General features: G+C 45.6%; 1 protein-coding gene across 7 annotated transcripts in view; it reads right to left on the bottom strand.

Annotated features, from left to right (window-relative positions):
* TBL1XR1 (TBL1X receptor 1) overlaps positions 1-24,320 on the bottom strand; it is a 200,647-nt gene that overhangs the window by 166,297 nt on the left and 10,030 nt on the right. The window lies entirely within an intron of this gene.

The raw sequence follows: 24,320 nt of genomic DNA on the forward strand, positions 1-24,320 counted from the left end.
AGGGTTTAGTATACGCCAAGCACTGTTCTAAGCGGTGGGGTAGATACAAGTCCATCAGATCAGACTCAGTCCCTGTCTCACACGGAGCTCACGGTCCAAGGGGGAGGGAGAACAGCCAGTGACTTATACTTCCAGCTGGACACAAAATGGATAAACTGTGAGCCCGTCATTTGGCAGGGATTGTCTCTATCCGTTGCCCAACTGTACATTCCAAGCGCTTAGTACAGTGCTCTGCACATAGTAAGCGCTCAATAAATACTACTGAATGAATGGATGTGTTGACCCTCCCTGGTGACAGGCACTTGCCTCTAGACTGTAAGCTCAATGTGGGCAGGGATTGTGTCTATTGTTATATTGTACTCTCCCAAGCACTTATTCCAGTGCTTTGCACAAAGCAAGCCCTCAATAAATACGACTGAATGAACCAACTGCCCACCTAACTGCTTCATGGCTTCTCAAAGCAGTCTTTCCCCATCTCCCCTCATGGGAGATTTTTTTCCACTATTTTCCCATCATGTGGGCAGGGCACGCCTCTTCCAACTCAGTTATATTATACTCTCCCAAGTGCTTAGTACAGTGCTCTGCGCACAGCAGGCACTCAATAAATAGGATCGACTGATTTTCCTGACTCTCCCAATGCAGCCTCTCCCCCACCACCTGCATTCCCAGGGCTAGAAGTACACGAGAGTCCTGCAATCAGCACCAGTGTTGGAAAGCTGAAACAGGTTGCTAATTTAGAAATGCTTCAAGTCCTGTTTGTCAACTCGAAACAACTCATGTTGAGGACTTCCTGCATTTAAAAATTCACTGGATATTTCTCCTTTTCTGAGTACTTTATTCCAAATTAACCACCCACTGTGCCTAGTTTAAATGTGTCATTTCAAACCACAGAGTCAGGGTAGAACCTGATAGCACTAAAGAATTCCAGACACCCCTTTCGATGACTCCTAACACACACACACATACACACACACACATGTTCTACCTAAATATAGCATATATTTAACTTATGGGGATGTCTAATGATCACACTCGTGTCCCCTTCCTGGTGACATCAATTTGCCGTTCTGAAACCATAAGTAAACACCCACTCTCTATCTCACCAGAGCGCCAGTTCCAGACATAACGTTATGTCAAGAAAGTGCCGTTAGAGGGTCACAACAAGTTTTTGCGGCTATTCACGGATCCCGTATAGTTGTTGGGCATTTGGAAACATCAGATAGCACTGGATCACTGGCACCAGACAGGAACCAAGGCCTGGCTGAAATATGGACTGGGTGCTAAAACTGCCGTATGAATGGTCACCCTTCAGAGTCTGTGGCTAACATCAGAGCAAACCACCACATCTCAGGGGGTTGGTAGACCTATCTACCAAATTTACGCTCTCACATCTGTGACAATAAATCCAAGAAAAACTTTTAGAAGGAAAACTAAGGGATATTAGAAGGTTCCGTATCTAGGATAAGAGTCATATTCTGCTTCCAAACTGCCTTTGACCTACCTGTGAAAGACACTGTACGAGCTGACTGGATCACCCTTCTGGCCCAGGATGGTGTTTCTAATATGCTGTAGCTGCGACCCAAGCGCTTAGTGCAGTGCTCTGCACATAGTAAGTGCTCAATAAATACTACTGAATGAATGAATGAATGAATGAATGAATGAATGAATGAATGAATGAATACGCTTGTTGGGTTTTCATTACACCTCGGGAGTAACGGCCACAGAACCCCACCATCATTTAATTACAATGGGAAGGAGTATGGCCTAGTGGAAAGAGCATGGGCCTGGGAGTCAGAGGACTTGGGTTCTGATCTAACCTTCACCACTTGCTGCTCTGTGACCTTGGACAAGTCATTTCACTTCCTCTGTGCCTCTGTTTCCTCAACTTTAAAATAAAGATTCAGTATCGTGAGATTGTGAGCCCCATGTCCGAGAGGAATCATTCCCGACCTGATTAACTTGAATCTACCCCAGTGCTTGGCACATTGCAAGCACTTAAATGCCACAAAAAGTCAAAATGAGATATAAAGAACTCTAAGCTTGGCAGCAAGGAGTCCTACATAAACATGAAAGTACAACACAAGGAAACTTCCGTTCACAGACAAGGTGACGCTCATCAGACCATAACGTGTATGGGTGAGACAATCCAAAAACGACAAATATTAAGGAATATTTTCCTGAACTTGGCTAAGTAAAATTCACATCTCCAGCACTAGGTCTCCTGTAAAAACGCATCTTCTTCCCCGTTTAGTCCGACTGATAATCAGTTCTCATGTAGGTTTTCCGAAAAGAAAACCTCACTAAAGTTATTGCATCTACTTTACTTTTTAAAATACATGTCAGTATAAAGGGGAAATAGAAAAACATGGCATACGATAAACTCCCATCCAAAGAAATGATTATCCAGTAAAAACTTTGTTTTCTGGCAGGTTGGGAGGTGGCAGGTAGCTAAAAATTCTAGCTGTCAAGACCGAAAAGCAAACAGTTCTCTGAGACCCTCACCCAGAAATAAACGTTGTCCAGATCATTGGGGGTATGGGGGTTGAGAGCCCAGGATTTAGGAAGAAGCCCTCTCAGAAGGATGAGTGTTAGACTCCAGCACCTGTGAGGAATGGGAACTCACTGATAGATGACCCTTTGGCCATTCTTAGCTTCAGGTGTCTACTGTGAGGGTGCAGCCTCTGGAAAGGCCTGGAGATCCAGTTCCAGCTGCCAAAGCCTATCAGAGGAAAGAGGGCCTTTCTGTTTGCCTCCCAAGATCGTCCCAAACAGCCCGGCCGGGCTCAGAGAAGACCCTGCTTGCAATTCAACTTTGAGTTCTCCCTGGTGGTGTGAAGGGGATGTAAACATATTCTGACCACTGTAAACTCTTCTCGCTTAGTGGAGGTGTTTGCCACAAAGGGATCTGGCAAAAATGCCAGGGGTGACTAGAGCTTTCCAAATGGGAGGTGCCAAATAAACCTCTTACTGTGTGTTGCAGTTCCGAGTTAAAGTAAAGTATATGTCAAAATTGATAGAAGTCATAAGATTTAATCCTCAAAATGTTCCCTTAGGCCAAATAAGAGTCACCGGGCTGGGCTCAAGTTTGGTTGCGGCCAAACAGGGTTCTACTGGAAAAGCACAATGAAAGCCATCCAAAACCTTCCAAAAATAAATAAATAAATAATACCAGCTGAAAATGCTAAGCAGGTTGATCTTTCCCCAAAGCAATTTTAAGCAGCGTTGAAGTTAAGCGACACTTCATTCACTGGCTAGTAGCCCTGTCCTAGGGGACCAAAGCCAGATTATCACCTTATTTGAACTTCCTCTATTCCTCTGAACTCTTGCAGTTGGTCTGCTCGCAAAGGACTGTTGGGAAACAAGCTCTGGCCATGTGCCTTCAAAACTACAAGACCTCGGTCTGCTATCCCGAACCCATTTAAAGGCAAGCCTTCCAGGAGGCCAAAGGTCACATTTGTGCTGGCTTGGCTAATCACGGCCATCAAACAGATTTTAAAAGCAGGCTCCCAAGGTTGGGAATTCCTTGACTGTCTGCTTCCCATCTCGCTTTCCCCTTTACCAGCAAGGTAAGCATTAAAAAGGGCCCTTGTTTAGCACTTCAAATAATTTTAAATGGGACAAAACAAAAACAAAAAAAACAGGTGCAAATTACTCCAGTCTGGGTTCCTAACAATGCAGGTATGATATTTGGCTTAAAGGAAGAGGGGTCGGGGGAGAAAGGGAGAAACCTGCTCTAGTTTTAGACATCAACCATTTTAGGATCTGGGGAGCAAAATGAGCTTGATTCTCTATCGTTTTGAAGGATGCACAATTAAAACCCACCCCACCTCCACCTGAAGTCAGACCCACATCAATCAACCATATTTACTGAGGATTTACTGTGTGCAGACTCTAAGCGCTTGGGAGGACACAACCCAACAATATAACGGACATTCCCTGCCCACAAATGAGCTTACATCTCACTAGAGCAGCGGTGTGGCCTAGCGACAACAACACAGTTCTGGGAGTCAGACCATCTGGGCTCTGAACTTGGCTCTACCACCCACCTGTTAGGTGGCCTTGGGCAAATCATTTCACGCCTCCATGCCTCGGTTTCCTCCTCTGCACAACAGGGATTCAATACCAGTTCTCCCGCCTACTTAAGGCTGTGAGCCCCAGGTGGAATGGACTGTGCTCAGCCTGATTATCTTGTATCTATCCTGGCGCTTAGTACAGAGTGCTTGACATAAAATAAGCACTTAACATTACTGCTATTATCACTATAATCACCACTGTCGAGGAGAGGAGCAAGCCAGAATTAAGGGAAGCGGTGCCATCAATGGGGAAGGTTTCTGACCAAAGAACCACACCCGGGATGCCTCGCGTGATGGACCGAGGTCAGGAGGAATCCCGAAGATAGCTGGCTAGAGTGGGCAGTGAACCGAGGTGACCGCCTACTGGTCCACAGCGGGACAGGCATGGCATCGGCACAACTCTGCCAATATCAGTTGTCGGGCATAAGACATCTGTAGGCACTTAATGTATCGCAACCCCAGCCTGCCTGCTGGGCTTTGTATCCACTGCCCCGGAGGGGCCATGACTGACAGAAAAGAGGATCGATAAGAGAATCAATCCTTTCCCAAAGTCTCCATTACTGATCCCCCATTTGCAATGGGGAGACTCCATTTAACTGTTTAACAGTCAGTTAACTGTATTTATTGAGTCTTTACTGTGTGCAGAACACTATTCTAAGCACTTGGGAGAGTACGATATGACAATAAACAGTCACATTCCCTACCCATGAGGGACCTCAGAGGATAATGGTGTTAAAACATGTGCAAATCATCACTGGGTCCTAGCTGACAGTACCTCATTGAGCCTGAAATGACACGTAACCGTGTCCGGCACCTGTTCACTGCCAAGAATGTCGAGATCTCTACCCAGACCAACACATTTGCGACAACTCACTTGCGACAACACCCCTAAAGAAACTGAGAAACTCTGAAATGTATTTTATTAACTGTATCGGACTGTACAGTTTGTTTTACTCCTGCTACGTGCTCAGATTTGTCATCCTGAATCATTTGGCTGCAACCAACATCACAGTTAGGCTAGCCAGGTCTGGTTTGATACCAGACGGTCCAGTGTTGAGCTGGTCGGTCCTGTCCTGTATGGCTATGGCGCCAGGCACTTTTATGCCCAGCATGTTTACTCTAAGCACCCAGCACTCCACCTTGGTTCCTGCTTCCAACTTCCACAGAAGGGAAGCGGGACTCAGATTTATAAGTCCTTGCATGGGAAACTGGAGGAGGAGGACACAACAGCCCACGAGCAAGTGGGGCAGTCGGGCGGCAGGCGGAAGCCGGTTGTAGAAACGCTCTCGGACGGGGAATCCCCGCCTACTTCCACAAAACGGCATGTGACGTCATTACATTACCCTGTGTGCCCAGCCTAACGGATGCGATGCCACCTAAATCTACATGCACTCCAGTGACCATCACCAGCAAAATAGCAGATGACCCATTTACAGAAAGCGTTCTGCTCTCCCACCCATTTAGTACAGTACTTTGCACCAGTTGGTTCTCAAAACTACTGGCCTAAAATGGGTTGGTAATTGTTATTAATAACGAGTTACTTCTGCTTTAGGGAGAAAAGACACTAACCCTTTCACGCACCTTACCTCGCAACAGAGCCTAAGATCTCGTTCTGTAACGGTTGGCCACGTGGGACAGAAACCACATCAAAAATCATACACTTTCGAGAACTGTTTTTCTTGAAATCATCCAAATCCATACCAATTTTTCTGGAGCACACACACACACACCACTAAAACAAATCTCTGACACATTGGTTTATATGTAGATATGCATTTAAATACTGAATTATATAAATAAATCAGTAAAGAGTATCAAAATTCCTAGACTATGCTTTTATTTTTTTTGACAGGGTTAAGTAATGCAAGAGAAAGTGAGTGATAAAAGCCAAACGTTAAAGCCCTTCGACCTCTGAGAGTCTCCCTAATATAAGTTCCTGGAGGGCAGGGAATGTGCCTGCCAACTCTGTTGTACTGTGCTTTTCCAAGTGCTTAGTACAATACTCTGCATTCAATTGTATTTATTAAGTGCTTACTTGTGCAGAGGTGGTGGATAGGTTCTCTACCCACAATGAGCTTAGAGTCTAGTCGCTTTTTTATTTTGTTATGGTATTTGTTAAACAATGACTATATGTCAAGTACTATGCTGGGCACCCGGATAAGAGATGAGATAATCAGGTTGGACTCAATAATCCTACTGACTGATTACCAGTCCAATTACCCCAATTACCCACCAATCCCCTAACACTGATATAATCAGCTGTGTGAAATGAAGTCCATCATCTGGTTCTGCCCACCACCATTTTGCTAATTTCACCTCCCTTTTGGAGTCACTGATGTTTACAGAGCGGCTTAGTGGAAGGAACAAGCGTTTGGGACTCAGAGGACGTGATTTTTAATACTGGCTCCGCCACCTGTCTGTGTGACCTTGGGCAAGCCGCTTAATTTATCTGTGCCCCAGTTACTTCATCTGCACAATGGGGATTAAAACTGTGAGCCCCACGTGGGACAACCTGATTACCCTATATCTACCCCAGCCCTTAGAAAAGACTCAGCACATAGTAAGTGCTTAACAAATACCGTAATTATTATTATTATTGCAAACATTTGGACTTCTTGTGGAGGAGGTGGACCAAAGGGGCAGGAAGCAAAACAACAACAAGTAGGCAAAGACTCCTGTGGAGAAATTACCTTCCTGAAGGCATCTCCTGCACTCTCCACTTACCTAGGCCCAGGAAATCCCAACCCTCATCCACTCTTGTCTGGGAAAAAAGGTTTTCCATGACTACAACTAATCCCTCCAGCAGTCTGTTAAACTGATAACTCTGGCGTTTGCTTTTTCAAGGCTGCCTCTTCAAGGTGATAGGGTTTGAATTATTTATGATAGAGTCTGTGGTTTGGAACTTTGTGTGTTTCCTCCTCCCCACCCCACTACTGCTCTTCTGCTGTGTGTATGAGCGGTGATTTGGACTCTTAAGGATGTGCATCAGAACCCTTAATTTTTCCCAGAAGCCAATTTCTACTGTTTGGGGAGGTTTGGGATTTTTAATCCTCCTTGGAGACATAATTACAATCTTATCACCCAACACTCCCTGCTAGGTCTGAGTTTTTAACATGTATTATCTGTGGTTATTTATGCACCTACAGTCCTTTTTCTTGCCACAAGAATGTGAAAACAGAGATTACTCAGTTTCTGTCCTGGATGCAATGAAATTGTCTACGGCACAAGTAATATGACCACTTAAAAGAAGGGACGAAGAAAAACGGAAAGCAAGTATCTGAAGCTCTCTCAGAAGATAGGTCAAAGGAAAGCAAACATGAAGCCCAAAGAGATCGGAAGAGATGGAAAGTCAAGGTCTGTGTCTTTTACTCTTTCTCACGCACCTAGTATTAGTAAACAATAATAAATCATTATTTTAAGCACTTACTATGTGCCAAGCACTATACTAAGCACTGAGGTAGATACAAGATAAGCATGCCAGACCCAATCTAAGATGGAGAGAGAACAGGTATTGAATCCCCGTTTTACAGAACAGGAAACTGGCACAGAGAAGTTAGGAGACTTATCCAAAGTCACACAGCAGGCAACCCAGGTTTTCTGACTTCAGGCTTGTGCTCCTTCCACTGTGCCATGTTGCTTCTCACAGAAGCCTCTGACAGACTGGGTGGGAGGCAGGAGCAGGAGAGGGGAAGAGTGCTTACAGTCCATGGGGAGAGCTTACGTTCAGTAAACTGTACTGAATGAATGCAGGATAGAAGAGTTGAGAAGGAGAGAAACCACACTCAGCAGCAGCCCAAATCAGAGGAAATTTAGAAAGCAGCTGAGACATTACCTATGACTCTGTTCACAATTAGGAGAATGAAAAGGAATACAGAGGAGGACAAGCTTTTATCTAATTATCACTAAGTAATTATTGTAAGCATTTTAAAATGTCTGAATAATAAGGCTTCCAAGAACACCATTTTTAGAAGTTTTTTTTAAAATTTACCAACCCAAAAAAAGCTTGTAATCTCTGAACACACTTGGGGGATGGCTAATCCCTTCAAAATATCGCCAAAGACAACATTTGATGAGCTTCTTTAAAAAAAAAACAAAAACAAAAAAAAAACTCTTTCACTATAGTCCTAGTATGCAATTATTTGGGTTGGAGGGCAACATATATTTTAACGAAGCAGCAGTAATAGCACTTATTACTGTAAGAGCAGTAATAATTATGGAATTTGTTACGTGCTTACTATGCGTCAAGCACTGTTCTAAATGCTGGGATAGATATAAGCTAATTAGGTTGGACACAATCCCTGTCTCGCATTTTAATCTCCATTTTACAGAGGAGCTAACTGAGGCACAGAGAGGTGAAGTGCCTTACCCAAGGTCACCCAGCAGATATGTGGCCAAGATTAGAACCCAGGTCCTTCTGACTCCCAACCCCGTGCTCCATCCACTAGGCCATGCTGCTTCTGTGTGCAGAGCACTGTACTAAGCGCTGGGAATTAGACACAGTGTGCAGAGCACTGTACTACTTGCCTGGAAAGAATGTAATAATAGGAATTAGACATTGATTCTGTCTCTAGAGGAGCTCACAGACTATGAGGGCCACAGACATAGATCTGGAGAGGGGCACAGGGGGAGTTTGCAACAGGAGATTGTGCTAGGATTCTGAAAAACCAGCAACTTTCCCGTTCCAATTAAGTGTCCCAGCTGCCACGCTAAAAGAACAGAAGGAGAGCTTATGCAGTCAAACGTTCACCTCCCAGACCTGCCTAAATCACTCTGAGCCACTTAGTCAACAGAGGACAGTGGCACTCTAGGGCTCTGATCCAACCCATTCCATCCCCGGCTGACTCCCATTTTGTTCCACAAAGTGAGGGCCGGGGTCAATCGACTCACGGGCTGTATCAGGCCCACCATAATGTAATCAATCCACCAGCCGATCAGTCAATCAATCAAGTCAAAGGTATTTACTGAGGGCTCACTATGGCCCGAGAATTGTATTAAGTGCTTGGGAGAGTACGATACAATAGAGTTGCAGATTTAACAGGAAACTAATTAAAGTATAACCTCCTCAATCTTTAAGAGCATTTTTTGTCTTCAACTATTCACCCCAGGGCTGAAGTGCCAATAAAGGGCCCTGTTCAGAAGTCCTCTGTTAGTGACCCCATCAGCTGGGAGGGAAGACCCCTTCTCCCACACTGCCCTGCCTAAATGTAATCTCCTCCAAACATCATCAGGGAGGCCAAGGCCTCCCTTTGTGAAAACCAGATATCTGGTCACACCGGCTGCCGTGACGATGCCACACACCGTTTGACCAAAACGGGACAAGTTGGCCCGTCCCTACAGCGCTTCTCCCGGGGGACCACTGACCATCCCACCTGCTCCAGAACCACTGCGTTCCTTTCCCACATCTGTGAGGACCCAGGCGCTGTGTCCAACCCACAGGACTTGGCGCTGCAAGGTGGAGACCGAGGGGGCCATACAGGTGCTTGACAAAAGGTGTAATTCAAATCAAATGAAAAGGCCGGAGAGAAAAGTGTCCAGTGTCATATCTATACCAGAGGGTATAAACCTGAAAAATAGATTAGGATATAAAAATTGGACACTTGACCGTATTCATTATCAACTGTATGGACTGACTGTGGAGCATTCTAATAAGGGCCTGGGAGTGTCCACCAGAAACAAGGCACGCACACCACCACTCTCCTCCAAGAGCTTGCAATACAATGGAATGGACGGGAAAAAAATATTTACAAAAAGGGAATGCAGGAGGAAGAACAATTTAGCAGGAAATACTACAAATACATTGGGATGAAAGAGCTGAATAAATCACCAAGTCGCATAAACTATAAGATCCTTGTGGGCAGGAATCTTGTCTGCCATATGCATTGGATCATTTTTCGGGAGAAAGGCAGTCCATGTTTCCCCACTCCTCTGGGACCTCCTGTGGTTGCCCATCTGCCTCTGCATCAAACAGCAACTCCTGCCCGTCGGCCTTAAAGCACGGGAATCACCCTATAAGGAGCTGTAAGCTCCTTGTGGACGGGGACTGTGTCTACCAACTCTGTCGTACTCTACACTCCCAAAGACTCAGTACAGTGCTCCAATCAAAGCGTTGACTAAATTCCATTTATTGACTGATTGTAAGTTTCTCGAGGGCAGGAATCACGTCTGCCAACTCCACTGTACTCTTCTAAGCACGTATTTGTGCCCTGCACACAGTGAGCACTCAATCAAAAGCACTGATTGATCGAAAGAAGCAGCATGCTTTAGCAGAAAGAGCACGGGCTCAGGAGTCAGAGGACATGGGTTCTAATCTCTGCTCCGCCATTTGTCAGCTGTGTGACCTTGGGAAAGCCACTCAACTTCTCTGTGCCTCGGTTACCTCATCTGTAAAATGGGGATTAAAACTGAGCCCCATGTGAGGCAACCTGATTACCATGTATCTACCCCAGCGCTTAGAACAGTGCTCGGCACATAGTAATTGCTTAACAAATACCATAATAGTTAATAACAATAATTAATCAATTGATCGAAGCCACGGTCCAGCACTCTCAGCAGCCATAACGCCCAACAGCAAACAACAGCACCAGCTCTTCAGCTCTCCTCCATTCCCTCTCCTGCAGCCTTACACAACTTCTCCCCTGTACATGAAATGCTCGCTCTCTCACGGAGTTCATCCGTTCATTACCACCTCTTTATGAGAGACTCCCCAAAACATCTCACTAGCCCTGACTTCACTTGCTCCTCCCCTTACTTCACTTGCTCCTCCCCTGTACATTCCCTCTTCCCTCCTGGGCATCTCTTTATGATTTTCCCACCAACACACTAGGCTCAAACTGTCTGGGATCGAACTTCCCCATCCTCCCTCCAGAACTCACTCCTCCATCCCTGCCAACGTCACCGCTATCCTCCCTGTCTCTCCAGCCTTTAACCTTGGTATTACCCTCAACTCTGCCTTTCTTTTCCACTGCCGTATTGCTTCAAAGGTTCTCCTCCCTCCTTTAGGGCTCTCACCCCACTTCACCACTAGCCACCTCTTCCTCCTCTTCTCCTCCAAAGCCCACCTCATTAACCCATCTCACTTAATTTTTTTACCTCCCACCTCCGGCATGAGACGTTCCTCTCACCTGGAACTTTCTTTTGCCTCTGTAAGGCCACCAAACCATAGCTCTCCTCTCCTTTGGAGCCTTAAAATCCCATCTCCTCCAAGGGGGAATTTCTGACTCTACTCACCTTCGCTGGTTGAGTCCACCCAACAGCTGCCCTCACCACTTAAGTGTAGTCACATGCCCATAGCCCTTATGCATCTTCATCTTTCATTAACATGCATATTTATTTCTTTATCTTTCCACCATTCCACTATTTCTAGCTATACTATCCCCCCCACCCACCCTCTCCTTTATTCTTCGATAGTAAGCCTCTTACGGGAGACAAGAGGACCGTGTCTAATTCTCAAAGTTGCCACAGAATACAAAGTAAGTGCTTCATAAATGCTATTTCTACTAATTGGTAGCCCGGTGCACAATGGAAATTGAAGGCTTCAGCTCCAAGCAACTAATCTAACCCTCCTCACATGACAAAACAAAACCTTGGTTCCACTGGCACCTGCGGGGGAGGGGGAAAAGGAGGAGGATCCAAAACAGGCATACAGAAACCACACCCAGAACAGCCATGTAACATGGAAGCAGAAAGAAAATGAACTGGAAGTGGAACTTAAGAGAGGAAATGAGCCTTACTGGAGCTTATTTTTGGAATTCTATTTTGAACTGCTGTCCTGAACTGAAAAATGACAAAACTGCTTTCTGGTGAATAGCTTTGAAATATCTTCTTCTTAGAAATCAATTTACTAATATAGTGTTCATCCTAATGGGGGTTTATTCAAGTACTTTTAAGGGATCCACCGCCCTCCCCACCCCCACACAAAGATTCAAATATACGGTATGATATGGTTGACCATGCTGGAAAATAAACACTAAAAACTTAGGACCGGAGCACACAGGACAGCAGAATTAATTAAGGTGGCAAGTAAACTATTGAAATGTGTCAATAAAAACATCTAGCACACTGAAACTAGGGCTAGGCAAAACTTAATTGTGATCTCTGGGGGAGCCCTTACAAGGTCAAAGTATCATGGAACTGTGTGGGAATTTAAAGGGATGCAGACAACTAAAATGATTCAGGGGATGGCACAGAAAAAGAGGAGACAGTTGGCTAAAAGAACAGAGATGAGTTAGCCTGAAGGAAAGGGTGAGGGCAGAGAACAGGTAGGTCTAGCCCATGTACAGTTATTTCAACTGTTCTCCATTTTCCCTGAGGCTAGGACAACAGCAACCCTCCAGCCACAAAGAGATTCAGATTAGAGATGATAAAGTTTGGACAGCCAGGGCTGTCAGACCTCCGCTTGTCTGCTGCATGACCTTGACCAAGTCACTTCATTTCTCTGGGCAGTTATCTCATCTGTAAAACGGGGGTTGAGACTCTGAGCTCCACCTGGGACAAGGACCATATCCAATCCGATTTGCTGGTATCCACCCCAGGGCTTAGTACGGTGCCTTGCACAAAACAAATACCAGTTATTATTATTATTATTATTAGGACCTACTTACCTTGGGTAAACAGTGTAAACTTAAGCAAGTCATTAAACCACCCTGAATTTCTACTGAAAAATACCATGGGAAGGGTCTCATATTATCTTTCAGGGATTGTTTATGGTGGATGTATGAGCTACTACTGGGCAAAGAATGTGTCCACCAGCTCTTGTACTATAGTCTCCCAAGTGTTTTGCAGAGTGCCCTGCACATAGTAAGCACTCAGTAAGTACCACCGAAGGACTGATTAGACGGGAATCAGGGGACAACCCGAGTACTAGTTGGGTTCCGCTTGCTAGGGCTGTGCCGTCAGGGGTGAACTGCCATGTAAGGCATCCCCCCAGAGTGGGTTCTATTGTTATATTGGACTCTTCCAGGCGCTTATCACAGTGCTCGTCACACAGGAAGCTCTCAATAAATACCATTGACTGACTGATGGATGGGATAGGCTCGGCAGGAATCCTGAAAGCCGCTTGGCTCGTGTGGGCAGTAAGGACCGATGCAGCTCCTGAAGGCAACCGCCTGCTCGGGCCCAGCACCAGCCCTCTGCCAGAGTCACTCCGGCCAGAAAATGGGCACAACATTTGGAAAACATTTACGTGCACGTACTCTAGACTCTAAGCTCGTTACAGGCAGGGAATGTGTCTGCTAATTCTGTTGCATGGTACTCTCCCAAACACTTAGTAAAGTGTTCTGTACATCGTAAGCACTCAAATAACACTAATTGGCTTTCTACAAAAGCAAAAAAATCAAGATGGCACACACATGATGCATACTGCATCACACCAAGTGATTTTTTTTTTTTAACTGAATGCCAAATTAATCAATTTGCTGCCCTGGGTATTTGGGAAGTGCAACAGAAGGACAAGATGCCCAGGGTGGGGTGTGGGGGGGAGAATGGGCAGGGACGAGAATGCGCGAGTGGCACAGTGCAAAACACAAGAACTTCAGTGATTCCTGCATTAGGTTCTGAGGGCTGAGAGGGGCCAGAGATGCTCAGCCATTCTCGACAGGAGATGCCGTTTTCACATAATTATCAAGTTTTTCATTGACTACGCTCTAGCAGGACAGAACGGAAACCAGCAGAAGTTATACTTTCCTCTTTGCCCCGGTGCAAAACTGTTAGTTCACACTTAAGGAACCAACTGGTGGCTATCGGCCAAAAAAGTTACACACAGACCTCAAGCGGCAAGTGCTAGACTCTAGACTGTAAACTTGTGATGGGCAGGGAATGTGTCTGCTAGTTCTGTTGGACGGTACTCAGAGAAGCAGCGTGGCTTAGTGGAAACAACACCGATTTAGGAGTCAGAGGTCATGGGTTCTAATCCCAGCTCCGCCACTTGTCAGCTGTATGACTTTGGGCATGTCACTTAGCTTCTCGATGCCTCAGTTACCTAATCTGCAAAATGGGGGTTAAGACTGTGAGCCTTACGTGGGGCACCCTGATTATGCTGTATCTACCCCAGTGCTTAGAACAATGCTGGACATATGGTAAGTGCTTAACAAATACCAACATTATTATTATTACTCTCCGAAGCTTTCAGTACAGTGCTCTGCACAGAGAAAGTGCTTAATGAATACCACTGCAAAAGATTGAGATGGCATGTGGCATGACACATTCCACATCACACCAGAGGGTGATTCTTTTTACTTCGTGCCAAATCAATTTGCTGTCCGGAGTATTCGGGAAGTCCAACAGAAGGACAAGATGCCTTAAGTAGAGACATATAATGAACTATTGCTAAAGGTGCTCTTGTTCAGATGAGAAGCAACCTAAGGCGTGTTTGCTTTAGGTCTAAAGCGAGTCTGCCTACCTCTACCCTTGCTTAGCATCGTGAGCACTGGTTTTTGCTCTACTGGGTTTTTTAAAAAAAAAAAATGTTTGTTAAGCGCTTACTACGTGCTAAGCACTGTACTAAGCATTGAGATAGTTACAAGCTAATCAGGTTGGACACAGTCCCTGTCTCACATGGGACTCACTGTCTTAATCCCCATTTTACGGATGAGGCGGCAGAGGCCCAGGGATGTGAAGTGACTCACCTAAGGTCCCAGAGCAGACAAGTATCAGAGCTGGGATTAGAACTCGGGTCCCTCCTGACTCCCAGGCCCATGCTCCATCTACTAGGCCATGCAGCTTCCCCCACTGCTTCTCCAAAATAAGAAGAAGTGGGCCTGGACCCTACATTCCTTGTCAACTCCCTGCCCTGCATTTCACCTCTGCCCTTCTACCCCACTAAAGGCACCCCGGCAGCCTTTTTGAGGGTCCAACCTCCAGAGAAATGAGTCTGGTTAGACTGACTGGCTCCCCCTTCCATCCCCCACTAGCTCTCTGGTCCCACAAAGTGAAAGCACATTCAGCTTGACATAAACACCCAACAACCACTAAACATGGCGATGTCACCACACACAGAATAAGTGAGTCAGAGCCGAGAGCCAGCACATGTGACTGAAGAATCCCTTCTCCAGACCAATTCTATTTAGATGCATCAGCCTCTTTGGAACCCCCCCACACACACACAGTTTATTTACTCATCACCATAAAAAAAAGGGGGGGAGAGAATCCAGTGGTATTAGCTAAATGTTTCCTACATCTTTTGTGGACCCAAACCAGCAGATTTTATGCTGTCAATAGAATAAAATGATGCAGAACTGCCAGCACGCTATCTTGCTGCAAATGAATCCGGGACCAATACACATCCTGTTTAACAATACAGTTGTATCTTACCACAACCATGAATTCGGTACCACATTCATGATTTTTTTTGGGGGGGGGGGGGTGGGCAGGGGTACCTGCTCACAAAAGTTGCACCTCACTTCAATTCTCACTTTAATTTAATCGTTGGAGACAAGAGTGTGGAAATCCTTGTTAATGAAAGTAGTGGAATTAGGCAGTAACTACTCTTAAGAAATCAGTGCTTCCTTCCCCTGCCCCACATACATAGATACAATGCAAGCATTTCAAATTAAAGGTCATTTTTTTTTTTTTTACCTCCCCCCTGCAAGAGCACCAAGTGGCCTAGCCGTGCCTGATGGGTCACACATCTATGTAAAGTGAAGCAAGCGCTTTTGCAGAGGGGATCCAGCTTCCCAACAGTTAGTGACCCTTGAGTAGATAGTCACAGGACCTGGGAGTCAGAAGAGACCTGGGTTCTAAACCCAGTTCCACCACTTACCTGCCACGTGATGCTGGGTAAAAGTCACTGCATTTCTCGGTGCCTCAGTTTCCTCACCCGCTAAATGGGGATTCTATCCCCGTGCAACCTGCTACTTAAATTGTGAGTCCAATGTGGGACCTCACTACCCTGCATCTACCCCAGCGCTTAGTATGGTGCTCGGCAAATAGTAAGTGCTAAACAAATACGGCAATTATTATAATCATCATCTGAGTGCTCAAGAAAACCAAAATAGTACTATATATACTTTAGGTAGGCTGTCTATTCTGACTTTTAAGCAAGGATCAGAACTATCAGCCTTGACTCTGGTGCTCGGATCATTTTTCTGGGGGGGTAAAAAACACCCTGCCCAAATCGCCTCTCCTCAAAACCCTCCAGCGATTGCCCAACCACTTCGCCTCGAGCAGAAACTCTTCCCATTGTCTTTAAGACACTCAATCAGCTCTCCCTGCCCTACCTTTCCTCACCGATCTATTACAATCTGCACACTTTGCTCCTACAACCCCTTTGCTCCTCTACTCCATCTTCCTCAATTTTCGTCTCTCATCACCAGACCCTTGACCACCATCTCTCCCCAGTCCAGAACTCCCCCCACAACACAGTATCCGACGGACCACCACTCTTCCTACTAAAATCACCTCTCCTCCAAGAGGCCTTCCCTGACCAAGCCCTCTCTTCACCTATGTACTTGTGTCTACACCCCTCACCGCCCTTTTTTATGGTATTTAAGTGCTATGTGCCAGGCACTATCCGAAGTGCTGCAGTAGGTACAAGTTACCCAGGTTGGACATAGTCCATGTCCCACACAGGGCTCACAGTCTTAATCCCCATTTCACAGAGGAAGTAACAACAGGACCAGAGAATTTAAGCAACTTGCCCAAGGTCTCCCCACAGGAAAGGGGCGGAGCTAGGATTAGAACCCAGGTCTTTCTGACTTCCAGGCCCATGCTCTCTCCAATAGGCCATCCTTCTTCTCTATGCTGCTTCACTTATGTACAGGTCCATCGATAACTTATTTGAATCTCTCTCTCTCCCCCTTCCCTCCTCCCCCCAGACCCCCAGTAGTCAGTGGGGAGATGGGAGCTCCATATGGGACAGGGACTGCATCAAACCTGATTTGCTTGTGTCCACCCAGTACTTAATACAGTGCCTGGCACATAGTAAGCACTTAAATACTGCAATTATTATTTTTACTATTATCATTCTTATTATTAAGCTGCTAATGGGTAGGGATCAAGTCTACCTATCCTGCCTGTACTGTACTCTCTCAAGTGCTTAGTGAATGCTCTCTGCTCACAGGAGGTACCCAATAAATGACACATGTAACACTAGGTACCTCTCATTTTCTCTCCTTTTTGCTTTTCTGCCGTTTTTCTCCTTTTTTCTCTGCTACTCTCCACTTCTAGTCCCGAATTCCTCTAGAATTTACCCCTGGACCTTGTGTACTTTAATAAGTTTGTCCTTTTCGTGTATCGTTACCCCAGTTAACAATTTCCAAGTGATAAGCATGTTTCTACATGTCTTACATGTGCTCTGGTCCCTGCATTGAGAAAGGTGGGTAGGAAGGAAGGCAGGAGGTGAATTTGTGTGAAAGTGTGTTTCCAGACATACGTGGGAGAAGATACTGAGAGCTCACCTCCTCCAGGAGGCCTTCCCAGACTGAGCCCTCCCTTTCCCTCTCTCCTCCTCCCTTCCCCATTCCCCCTACTCCCTCCCTCTGCTCTTCCCTTTCCCCTCCCCACAGCGCTTGTGCCTATTTGTATATATTTATGACTATTTTGTTAATGTTGTGAATATAACTATGATGCTATTCATCTTGATGATATTGACGCCAGATTACTTCTTTTGCTTTGTTGTCTGTCTCCCCCATTTAGACTGTGAACCCGTTGCTGGGTAGGGATTGCCTCTCTTATCTGTTGCCTAATTGTACATTCCAAGCGCTTAGTACAGTGCTCTGCACATAGTAAGCGCTCCATAAATACGATTGAATGAATGAATACAGAAAACCGATGAGATGTCTGATCTGATTATCCTGTATCTAGTCCAGGATTTACAACAGAGCTTGGCACACAGGAAGTACTTAAACACCAGTTATCTTTCTCTAAGAGAGGGGCTACCCCTTTTCCAGAGCCTCAGGTTAAGAAAACCTCGTGTTTGAAAATGCCAACCTGAACCAACACACACTCGCAACCGTTCTTTCTAACCATTTCTTTCCGGACAGCTGTGGTGTCAGAATGACTTTCCCTAATTCCCCATCAGCATTCAATTGAAAACATGTGCTATGAGAAAAATGACCGTCTGTGGGTTAAGACATGTGGGAGAGGGTCAGCATTACGGGAATTAGTTTGCATATTAAGCCAAATGGCGTCTCCCAATTGCCCGGTGATTTAAGGAGGTAGGATTGCCCCGTTCTCCTCCACAGTGCTTCAGCACTCTCAGTACACCCCAAACCTTCCCTATAAAGCAATCGATCGGTGATATTTATCGAGTGCTTACTGTGTGCGGAGCACTCTACTAGAAGTGCTTGGCAGAGCGCTCTGTACCCTGCTATAGCCCCAATAGCACACTCAGTTTCATGAAAGCAGGGCGCTAATCAGAAGAACGCTAAACAGTGAGTACTTTCCCACCAGAAGCAAGGCACGGTGCATTAATGCATTTCCAAGATGCAAAAAAGTTGACTGAATCGATATGAATCCATTTAAAAGGTGACCAAAAAATACAAGTCACACAGTTACGCACCGTGAATTTGGACAGATAAAAAGAGGACTTGAATTAGAAGGTTTATGGGCACACGTAGAGTTTTCCGAGTGTTGTTTTTCTCATTCTAGTCAGCAAAAAGACCCTTTGTTCTAACAGACTGAGATCTGCCATTATCTATGCTCAACAGGGCTACCGTCAGTGATGCTCTTCAAGTCAATCGAAACACCTTAAAGATGGGAGGAGGATTGGGAAGAGAGGTGTTCACGCCAAAGTAAACTTCGCAGCTTATTCTTGAACTCGGAGAGAGTTGAAAGAAACAGTGGTACTGCCGGAAGACCTCAAAGACGGGGAATGGCTGTATACACATACCCTGACGATCCCTGCCACGGGCCCAAAGCTGTAGCCCCCTCTTGCCTTGATCAGAACAATGATTACATTCTAAGAGGTTTTATTTTAAGATCTGTGTTTGTGTTAGCCAACATCCCCGATCTGACCCTCTGACTAAAGGAGAATGTTATCCTCATTACATCATTACGAATGGAACTGACCGAGCTGGGATCCTGGCATTGTCGTTGCCCTATTTCCAAGAGTCGAGGAATTCGGCTTTCAACCTATGAAATGAGCCGCCCCGGCTCCCCCCGCCGCTGGCCGGCAGAATCCTGCCACCACCAAAGAAGGAGAGGAGGAGGAAGCTGACCGCAGGCAGCTAGCTGCCAGGACACCAACCAGAAGCCAGGACCTCTCCCACTGCCGAGACTAGGGTCAAGGGGGAAGAGAAGCCTCCCTCAGGCTCTTCCAGCACACTCTCCTCACTGCTGATAGAGGACAATATCGCAACCCCCACCAAAACCCCGCAAGAGACACCAAGAGCCTGCCACGTAACCCTCGGCTCTGTCTAGAACACCGGCAACGGTGGAACTCTCCAGGCCCTGGGCAGGAAAATTACTATTTCAACCGCTTTGAAATGCCTTCTTTGTAGAACTCTTCGGAACATATTCAGATTGCTTGTTTTTTGTTTATTTGTGGTTTTTTTTGGGGGGGGGGGGGCATGAAATTTTTATTCATTCATATTTATTGAGCGTTTACCGTGTGCAGAGCACTGTACTAAGTGTTTGGGGGAGTACAACATAGCAATATATATAGACACATTCTCTGCCCCTAACAAGCTTACAGTCCAGAGGAGGAGACAGATATGGCTATAAATTATGGATATGAACATAAATGCTGAGAGAGGAATAAAGGGAGCAAGCCATGGCAACGCAGAAAGGAGTGGGAGAAGGGGAAAAGGAGGACTAAGTCTGGGAAGGCCTCTTGGAGGAGATGTGCCTTCGATGCAGCTTTGAAGTGGGGGAAGGTGATCGTCTGTCGCAATGGAGGAGCGAGGGCATTCCGGGCCAGAGGCAGGACACAGGCAAGAGGTCGGCGGTGAGATAAACGAGATCCATGTACAGTGAGAAGGTTGGCATTAGAGGATAAAGTGTGCAGGCTGGTTGTAGTAGGAGAGTAGCGAGGTGAGTTAGGACGGGGCAAGGTGATGGAGTGTTTTAAAGCCAATGGTGAGGAGTTTTTATAGGTAAAGCTTCAATACAACAGGAATGCCATGATGAGAACCTAATTAAAATGGGAGAAAACATAGTCATTATTGAAATAGGTGGCCATATAATTATTCCAGGATTCTAAGAGGCCCTCATAAATTAAAATCTCCATATTGTCAGTTTTGCAACTGAGCAATTTACTTTAATATCGGAAATGGTAGAATCAAGGGTATTTACTGAGCACTTTCTATGTGCAAAGCACTGTACTAAGCACTTGGGAAAGTACAATACCATAGAATTAGCAGACAACTTCCCTGCACATAACAAACTTACAGTCTAGAGGAGGAGACCAACATTAAAATGGATATATAAGTGATTGATATGTAATTTAAAGATATGTACATAAATGCTGTGGGATTTGGGGTGGGGCAAATATCAAATGTCCAGAGATCACAGGTCCAAGCGCAGAGACGTTGCAGAAGGGAGAACGAGCCAGGGAAGAGAGAGTTTAGACAGAGAAGGCCTCTTGAGGAAGATAGAGCCTGTAATTCATTCAACCGAACAGATAATTCTTTCTAAAAAAAAATTCAGTCTATGTCTCCCCACTTCCCAAGAACCTCCAGTGGTTGCCCACCCACCTCCACGTCAAACAGAAACTCCTTACCATTGGCTTTAAAGCATTCAATTGGCTCGCCCCCTCCTACCTCACCACACTGATCTCCTACTACAGCCCAGCCCACACACTCCGCTCCTCTAGCGCCAGCTTATTCACTCTGCCCCGACCACATCCACCTCACCGCCGACCCCTTTCCAATGTCCTCCCTCTAGCCTGGGACCCCCTCCCCCTCCAGATTCACCACCCCACCTTTAAAGCATCAGTAAGGTCACATCTCTTCCAAGAGCCTTTCCCCGTTTCAGCCCTAATTTCCCCAGCTCCCTCTCCTGTCTGCCTCATCTACCCATTCTTATCTGTGACCTCTGGGCATCTGATATTCACCCTACCCTCAATCCCACAGCACTTATGTACATATCTATAAATTATACATCAAATTATTTATTTATATTAATGTCTGCCCTCCCTCCCCCACCTCCAGACTGTAAGCTCGTTTTGGACAGGGAATGTGTCTGCCAACTCTGTTGTACTGGAACTCTCCCAAGCATTCGGTAAAGTGTTCTGCACATAGGAAGCACTTACTAAATGCCACTGATAGGGAGAATCACTCATAGTTACTGACCACCTGAGTACTAGGTGCTTCAACAGTAGCAAACCACACATCCCCTATCCTCAAGGAGCTAACAATTCAATGGGGGAAACGGACAGAAATTATTTACAGATACTGAAAGCAGGAGGAAGGCTAAGGATACAGCAGAAAACAGTAAAAAATACATACAATGAAATAGCTGAATGATTAAATTACAAATAAATGAAAATATACATATGTACATCAGTGCTGAGGATGGGGTTAAGGTACTAGGTTCTTATTCCTGGCTCTGCCATTTGCGTGCCGTGCGACCGTGGGCAAGTCACAGCTTCCCTGACCCTTGGTTTCCACATCTGCAACTTGGGGGTGAAATATCCCTTCCTCCTCCCAGTTAGAATGGGTCTGATCTGATGACCATCTGATGACTGTGTACCTCCCCATCATTCAGCACAGTGCTTGGCACACAGTAGCCATTTAATTCCAACACACCTGGAGTGGGATGAATTAACTGGGGAAGCTTTCCTGGAGTCGATGGGATTTTCGGGAAGGCTGGCGGGTAGGTGCTGAGGTGTAAACTAGGGAGAACAGATGGAGGGGCCTGAAGCTAATGGAAGGTGTTCACCTCAATAGGCAGACAGAGAGAGATATGGAGTCACTGGGGGCTCTGAGGAGCGGTGAGATTTGACTCGAGCAACATCAGGGAAGCAGTATGGCCTAGTGGCTAGAGCCCGGGCCTGGATGCCAAAGGAGCCAGCTCCACCTCTTGCTTGGGCAAGTCGCTTAACTTCTTTGTGCCTCAGTAGTCTCAATTACAAAATGGGGCTTCAGTACCTGTTCTTCCTCCTACTCAAGACTGTGAACTCCATGAAGGACTTGGACTATAGCTGGCCCATTCAACTTAGATCCATCCCAGCACTTACATCAGTGCTTGACACATAATTACTATCATTACTATTATTATTATTGTGGTATTTGTTAAGCGATTACTTATGTGCCGGCCACTGTATTAAGGGGTGAGGTGGATTCAAGTAAATCATGTTGAATATGGTCCCTAACCCACATGGGGCTCACTCACGGTCTTAATCTCCATTTTCCAGATGAGATAAATAAGGCCTAGAGAACAATAATAATGATGATATTTGTTAAGCACTTATTATGTGCCAAGCACTGTTTTAAGAACTGGGGTAGATATGATGTAATCAGGTTGTCCCACGTGGGACAACCCCAGTCTTAATCCCCATTAACTGGTAACTGAGGCCCAGAGTAGTGAACTGACCTGCCCAAGACCCCTGATTCCCAAGCCCGTGCTGTATCCACTACGCCATGCTGCTTCCAGCACTTAGCAAATACAAATAAAAAAATTGACTGGGGAAACACGTCCGCTAGCTCTAGTTGTACTGTTCTCTACCAACTGCTTTAGTACAGTGAAGAGAAGAGCAGCGTGGCTCAGTGGAAAGAGCACGGGCTTTGGAGTCAGGGCTCATGAGTTCGAATCCCAGCTCTGCCACTTGTCGGCTGTGTGACTGTGGGCAAGTCACTTAACTTCTCTGTGCCTCAGTTCCCTCATCTGTAAAATGGGGATTAAGACTGTGAGCCCCACGTGGGACAACCTGATTCCCCTATGTCTACCCCAGAGCTTAGAACAGTGCTCGGCACATAGTAAGCGCTTAACAAATACCAACATTATTATTATTATTATTATTACAGTGCTCTGCACATAGTAAGTACTCAGATTCCACTGAATGAACACGTTGATCCCGGTAGCAGCATGGCCTCAAAGGGGGAAGGGTTGGGGGTACCAAGATCAAGGAGAAAACTAGATCGGACAACTCAAACACTGACAATCCTTAAACAGTAGAGAACTGTGACACACGGCTACAGCATCTCCTATTTCCAGCTGCGCGATACAGGGACAACTGTGCGAGGCCTCTGATACCGTCCTAGAAGAATAATTTGATGAACATAGGTGACACCAGTGCTTAATGTCTGAATTCAGGTAGGTTATAGGAGAATGCTTGTTTCACAGGACCGTATTTTGGCACTTAACACCCCTAAAAGCAATACCACTCTTAATTGGTTCCACGGAAACCCAGTGAAAATGCACTAGAGTAGAGTTGTCCTAGGAAATCATACTCTGGGATCCTAAGAGCCAAAAAATTGATGAAAGCATTACAAATATTTAGACCAGTGATAAAAAGCAGTCACATTATCAAGGAACACTGCAAATGCATACCAATAGTAAAAGATTCTGAATTATCTGTGTGCATGTTAGTACATCCAGGTCAGCAATAAGGCACCTGCTTTGTGCTGAGAACTGCTTACTATCTATGCTGTACGGATCTATTGCCTTTAAAGCTAACTACAAAGAGCTTTAATCACTCTAGTCAAATCAGTCAAAATATTTCACACGGAGCCGGTTTGGGGGGGAGAAGTGGATAAGCCAAGGTAGAGAGGATGGCTTTATGAGAAAACTCCGTAAGACATACCATCTTTAAAATTCAACTGCCCTTTCAAAAGTAATTAGATAGAGGTATATATAGGATGGTTAAACTAGATTTCAAAAAACACACATTTACTCCACAGATTGTGGACAGTAGATAGTTCGGTCAAGACATAGAGAAAAACATCTCCTTAGTTCTCATTAATACGAAGACGAATAGTTCTCAAATGCCACAATTATTAGCAACCAGTTGTCCGAACGGCAGGCTCCTTGTGGGCAGGGAACCTGACTCTGCTTCTGTTGCACTTTCCCAAGCAGGCAGTACACTCCCTCATACTCAGAAAGTGCTCAATAAATACCATCTCGACTACTATGACAAGGGTTAGAGTGTGACTACTGTGTAAAAATTCTGGTGGGGTGGGATTTTATCCACTCCTGTTTATATAAAGGGTTCACCTGGCAGATGCTGCCAAAAGATGTTTATCATAAGGGTTAAAGACATCACCTTCAAACGTTGAGCAGCTTAATCTGCTAATCCACACACTTAACAGCTGTGAAAACAGCTGCTCACCTTTTGGCCAGCTGAAAGGACCACTGCCCTGAGAGAGGCCTAGA

This window comes from Ornithorhynchus anatinus, chromosome 1, assembly GCF_004115215.2.
Source record: "Ornithorhynchus anatinus isolate Pmale09 chromosome 1, mOrnAna1.pri.v4, whole genome shotgun sequence".
NCBI classification, from domain to species: Eukaryota; Metazoa; Chordata; class Mammalia; order Monotremata; family Ornithorhynchidae; genus Ornithorhynchus; species Ornithorhynchus anatinus.